Raw genomic sequence first — 7030 nt, 5'->3', positions numbered from 1 at the left:
AATCCTCATCGTCGTTAGCAACACTTCAAAGTTCTTATTTTCCGATGTTACTTGAGATGAAATCTCTAGGGATCCAGTTGAATAATGGTGAGGATGGAACCCTACTTGCTAGTTTCGTCGTGAGACCTTCATTGTTGAATCAGATAAGAGAATTACAAAAATCTGATGATTGGTTGAAACAGGAAGTTCAAAAACTGCAAGATGGAGAAGCTAGTGAGTTTAGACTCAGCGATGATGGTACTTTCATGCTTAGAGACCGAATTTGTGTTCCTAAGGATAATCAGTTGAGACGAGCTATTTTGGAGGAAGCTCATTCTTCCGCCTACGCTTTACATCCCGGAAGCACCAAGATGTATCGGACTATTAAAGAAAGTTATTGGTGGCCGGGTATGAAACGAGACATAGCAGAGTTTGTAGCGAAATGTCTCACATGCCAACAGATCAAGGCGGAGCATCAAAAACCGTTAGGTACTCTTCAACCTTTACCGATTCCTGAATGGAAGTGGGAACATGTGACTATGGACTTTGTATTGGGTTTGCCGCGGACACAAAGTGGGAAGGATGCTATTTGGGTGATTGTGGATAGATTGACTAAGTCCGCCCATTTCTTGGCTATCCATAGCACGTATTCTATTGAGAGGCTGGCAAGACTTTATATAGATGAGATTGTGAGATTACACGGAGTCCCAGTTTCTATTGTGTCAGATCGAGACCCTCGATTTACTTCTCGATTTTGGCCGAAATTTCAGGAAGCTCTTGGAACTAAATTGAGATTTAGTACTGCCTTTCATCCACAGACAGATGGTCAATCTGAGAGAACTATTCAGACCTTGGAGGATATGTTACGGGCTTGTGTCATTGACTTTATCGGGAGTTGGGACAGACACTTGCCATTGGTGGAGTTTGCTTATAATAACAGTTTTCAGTCTAGTATTGGGATGGCACCATACGAGGCTTTGTATGGAAGGAAATGCCGAACTCCGCTCTGTTGGGATGAAGTAGGTGAGAGGAAATTGGTGAATGTGGAATTGATTGATTTGACAAACGATAAGGTCAAAGTTATCCGAGAGTGATTAAAGACAGCTCAAGATAGGCAGAAGAATTATTCGGATAAACGAAGGAAAGATTTGGAGTTTGAAGTCGACGATAAAGTTTTTCTTAAGGTTTCTCCTTGGAAAGGTAATAATTTGACATTTCCAAGTATTAAATCTTATTTGATTATACTATTGTGATAATTTGTGGTATTTATTGGATGATGAAAGGTGTGATTCGATTCGCGAAGAGGGGAAAGCTCAATCCAAGATACATTGGACCTTTTCGTATCATTGAAAGGATTGGGCCAGTGGCTTACAGACTTGAATTGCCCCCAGAGTTAGATCGAATTCATAATGTCTTCCATGTCTCGATGTTGAAAAAGTATGTTCCCGATCCCTCTCACATTTTAGAGACACCTCCCATTGAGTTGCATGAGGATTTGAAGTTCGAGGTGCAGCCTGTACGTATTCTAGATCGAAAGGATCGAGTGCTAAGGAACAAGAGCATTCCAATGGTGAAAGTATTGTGGAAGAATGCTCGAATGGAGGAGATGACGTGGGAAGTCGAGAGCCAGATGAGAAACCAATATCCACATCTTTTATTCGAATCAGGTAAGTGAAATTTTGAGGTCAAAATTTTATTTTAAGGGGGGTAGTGCTGTAAAGCCCGACCTTATAAAATACTATTCATGACATACATGTGATGATAGCATGATTGCATGCTAGGAGAGTCTCGAAAAATTTACAAAAGTCGGTGTTGTACCTAGAGGTACAACAAAGTTTATTTAATCCTCGAACTAGATCAAATAGGAATTTTAAGGTGAGATTAAGAGTTTCACAGTTTATGGATGACTTAAAATGGTAATTTGGAGTTTGAGGATCAATTTGGAGTCAAATAGGAATTTTCACTAACTAGGGGCAAAATGGTCATTTGCCACCTGGGGACAAAATGGGAATTTTAGAAAAGATTTTTTTTGATCCCATTTGACTTATTAGAGTATAATTTGACTTATTGAAGTATGATTTGAGGTTTAGAAGTGAAAAATTTTAATTTCGGTATAATTTGGAGTATAGGGGTAAAATGGTAATTTTGCCATCTCAGGGGCAAAATTGTAATTTTCCACCACCAGGATATTTTTTCCAGCACATGGTCTTCCTTGTCTTCATCTTTGACCCTTGACTAAACATGTGGTGGAGATAAAATGTTTAAATTTTTAAAATTTTAAAAACAGGCCAATGACATGATGCCATGTGTCATGCCTTTATTAATTTATTATTTTTCTTTTTAAAAGGCACAAAATCAGCCCATCTTCCACCCCATGGCCGGCCAAACCAGCAAGAAGAGAGAGAAAACAAAAACAAAACCCTAGAGAGAGAAAATCAAAGAAAAAGTGTGAATTTTCAAGGAAATTAAGTGAAAAAGGTGAGTTTTTTCTATTAAGCTTGAGTTTTCTTATTCCCAAGCATTTCTCTTTATTTTCCATGATTAAATTACATGTTTTCATGATGAATTAAATTCTGGAAAAATGGGTTAGGAGAGAGAAAGTTGTTGGATTTATTTGATTTTAATTTATGTTAGTGTTTTTAGTTAGTTTAGCATATTTAGAAACAAAACAACAAGAAAAGAATTTATTTTCTCCCCCAACCATTAATGGCTGAATTTACCATGTAGTGAGTGAGGATGAGTTTGATTTTATTCTAGGAGAATTGGTTAAGGAATGATGAATTATGAGCCTAGAAAAATAATGGGAATTTTCGGAGCAAAAATACGAATTTTTACCCACTAGGGGTATTTTCGTAATTTGCTGTTGGGACTGATAATTTGCACCACACTGAGGGACATTAAGTTAATTTGGGTGCAATTGAGGTATAGAAACTGAAAAGAATTAAATTGGAGTTTAAACGGACCCGTTAGGAATTTAATCGGGTGATAAGACGAATTAGGCCAATACCGGGTTTAGATAGTTACCAGTGCATTTTTGCATTCCATATCATGCATTGGTAGTCTAAATTAGTTTAATTTTGATTTAGTACCAACTTGGTAAAACTCTCGATTTTGTACTGTGTCAAGGTGGTGAGTCCTCCGATAAAGGCAAGGAAATTGCATCCGAGGACCAGTAGACAGAGTGCTTCGAAAGTCCGCATTCTAGACATTGTGAGTAAACTTACTGTCATTTTAATTATCTAGGGTGGTTTTTAAATGCTTTCATGAATTCTATGGAAAAAGGAATTTAAAAGGATAAATTTTCATGTTTTATGAATAAATGAGTTTCAATGAAATTAAATTATAAATTGTTTTGAAATTAATAGTGATTTTGAAAAATAGAGTACACGGAGACTGTTAATTGTGGCAATTTGATTGTTTAAATTAACTGGCTTATGATAAATTGAGCATGATTGGCTAGTTGGCAATTGTATTGAAATGCGAATTGTTTGGTTACCTTGAAAAACTACGAATTACAAAAATTGCCATATCATGTTATTGAGTTTTATTATATGGTGGATTATATATTAATTAATCACTGCAGTAGGGGGTTTCTGTGGACCAGCCTTTTAGAGGGGCACGGTAAACCCCATTATATTCTTACCTCGAACGGAGAGGCGCGTAGGGTATCTCCTGGGGTAAAGTTTAGGGTTCACTTCACGCTAAACCACCACGTGAGGGGGAACTCAGCCAACGCCAAGGAACGGCTATGTTTTCAAAACAAAAACATGATTTATGTGAAATGTGAATTTTAATAGCCTTGGCGGTCTCGGTAGGATGCCTCGGCCAAGGTGTCCCCGAGAATGGATTTATGGCACAAGCCTAGATTTTTATGAGATTCATAAGCCTCTTTACGTGTTTTGAACAAAATGTGTTCTAATGCTATAACCCAGTTTATGATGATTTACTTTATTGTCTCCATGTACTCAACTCTAGATGTTTAGGATGATGTTTGTTTACTCATTGAGATTTTATAATCTCACCACCCTCCTTTCCACCCATTTCAGGTTCAGTATAGACTGTAGATAGCTGATCTCATCGAGGACTACAGTGGGATCTGCATTTTCCAAACCGTAGGTTCAAAGTCCTCTTTACTTTTGTTTATTCGGGGGCACTCTTGTTATTGTAAATTAAATTAAATATTTTGGCTTACTGTATTTAAGTATGTATAAATTTATTTAGCTTTTACGTTATAAAAATTATTCACGTATAACTCTATAAATATTGTTTTATAAGAAAATAGAATATTTTACTTAATATTTCTTTTATTTTCTTATTATATTGAAATAACCATAATTTCGTTTTAAATGAAGATTTTAGACTTTTAAACTCATTTTGAATATGAATTGTGTGTTTTGTACTTGTATATTACGTTTTAGCCAGTTTTAAAATTTTTGAGAAAAATGACCAAAATACCCTTGTGAGACGAAAAATTAATATTTTATTTGTTTAAAGTTGGAAACAGCTTAAAATATTTTAGAACACGATATTTGACAATGGTTGCTCACAAGGGAACAGAGAAACTGATAGTAAAGCCTTGCGGGGTTTCGGGTTGACATTCCGGGCAATAAGTGTCTACCGGGACACCGCGGCGGTTGTCACGGGCTCGAGGGGAGTACCGGGTCGTGACAATTCGATTGGTATCAGAGCTTTTGGTTTTCAAGATCAAAGTTTTTAGTTTTAAAGTTGTTTTAAATATTTACAATATCAGTGTGGCCCCGGATTAAGTTAAGTTAGGTTAGGTTGAATAGAATGCATGCATTTGCGTATAGAGCCTAAGGTTACCTAAACTTGCTCGTATTTTTTTATAGATTATAATGCCTCCTCGACGCGGACGCCCACCTCTCACTAGATCGGTTGGGAGGGGAAGAGGTCGTTCCCAACGTCATCAGCCAGATACAGTAGAGGAGGAATCAGCTGCATCTACCATTCGGGCAGCACCTGCTGCTGAGCAGGCCGATAGTCCTCCACATCCTCCATCTCCTCAGCCACCTACTGGTATTCCCGCCATGCCTACTGAGGCAGCACAGGCATTGGCAGCTTTCTTTGCAGCAATGGCTGGTCAAGCTCAGACTGGTCAAGTTCCACCTGTAGTGCCTCCAGCTACTCATTTAGTTCCACCACCAATACAGGATGTATCCATTTCCAAGAAGCTGAAGGAGGCTAGGCAATTGGGTTGTGTATCTTTCACTGGTGAGTTGGATGCCACTGTGGCAAAGGATTGGATTAATCAAGTGTCTGAGACTCTCTCTGATATGGGATTAGATGATGACATGAAGCTGATGGTGGCTACGAGATTATTAGAGAAGAGGGCTCGTACTTGGTGGAATTCGGTGAAGTCCCGTTCCGCTACTCCTCAGACATGGTCCGATTTTCTCAGGGAATTCGATGGTCAGTATTTCACTTATTTCCATCAAAAAGAAAAGAAGAGAGAATTTCTGAGTTTGAAACAGGGAAATCTAACTGTAGAGGAGTACGAGACTCGTTTTAACGAGTTGATGTTATATGTGCCGGATCTGGTGAAATCTGAGCAGGATCAGGCCAGCTATTTCGAGGAAGGGCTCCGTAATGAGATCAGAGAGCGAATGACAGTGATTGGTAGGGAGCCACATAAGGAGGTGGTACAGATGGCTTTACGGGCTGAGAAGCTCGCGACTGAGAATAGAAGGATTCGGACTGAGTTTGCAAAAAGGAGGAATCCTGGTATGTCTTCTAGTCAGCCAGTAAAAAGAGGCAAGGACTCAGCGACTTCAGGGAGCACTACTTCTGTTTCCGTGACATCTCCTCGACCTCCATTTCCACCATCACAGCAGAGACCTTCGAGGTTTAGCAGATCTGCTATGACTGGTTCTGGGAAGAGTCTCGGAGGTTTTGACAGATGCAGAAATTGTGGGAATTATCATAGTGGGCTATGTAGAGGGCCAACAAGATGTTTCCAATGTGGACAGACGGGTCACATTAGGAGTAATTGCCCACAGTTAGGACGAGCCACTGTAGCTGCATCATCTCCACCAGCTCGCACAGATATACAGAGGAGAGATTCTTCTGGGTTACCACAGAGACAGGGAGTAGCCATACGGTCTGGTGTGGAGAGTAATACCCCGTCACATCCACCTTCGAGACCACAGACTCGTACCGCAACAAGAGTTTTTGCTGTGACAGAAGATGAGGCACGAGTCCGACCTGGAGCAGTGACAGGTACTATGTCTTTATTTGATAAAGATGCTTATGTTTTGATAGATTCTGGCTCAGATAGATCTTATGTGAGTACGACATTTGCATCAATTACTGATAGAAACCTGTCACCATTAGAGGAAGAAATTGTAGTGCATACCCCTCTAGGAGAACAGTTGATTAGAAATACTTGTTATAGAGACTGTGGGGTAAGGGTAGGTGAGGAAGAATTTAGGGGTGACTTAATTCCTCTAGAGATCTTGGATTTTGATTTAATATTAGGTATGGACTGGTTAACTGCACATCGGGCGAACGTGGATTGTTTTCGAAAAGAAGTTGTTCTTCGGAATTCTGAGGGAGCAGAGATTGTGTTTGTAGGGGAACGTCGAGTATTACCATCTTGTGTAATCTCGGCCATCAAAGCTTCAAAATTAGTGCAAAAAGGGTATCCGACTTATTTGGCATACGTGATCGATACTTCAAAGGGGGAACCTAAGTTAGAGGATGTCCCAATAGTAAATGAGTTTCCTGATGTATTTCCTGATGATTTACCGGGAATACCTCCTAATCGAGAGCTTGAGTTCCCTATTGATTTACTTCCGGGTACCGCACCTATTTCTATTCCTCCATATAGAATGGCTCCAGCAGAGTTGAAGGAACTGAAAGCCCAGTTGCAAGATTTGGTGGATAAATGTTTCATTCGCCCTAGCATTTCTCCTTGGGGAGCACCAGTCCTATTTGTAAAGAAGAAAGATGGCACTCTTCGATTGTGTATTGATTACCGTCAGCTGAACCGAGTGACCATCAAGAATAAATACCCTTTACCCCGGATAGATGA

The sequence above is a fragment of the Theobroma cacao genome, chromosome 7 (assembly GCF_053813885.1).
Source record: "Theobroma cacao isolate CCN51 chromosome 7, ASM5381388v1, whole genome shotgun sequence".
Classification (NCBI taxonomy): domain Eukaryota; kingdom Viridiplantae; phylum Streptophyta; class Magnoliopsida; order Malvales; family Malvaceae; genus Theobroma; species Theobroma cacao.
This window is presented reverse-complemented; position numbering follows the sequence as displayed.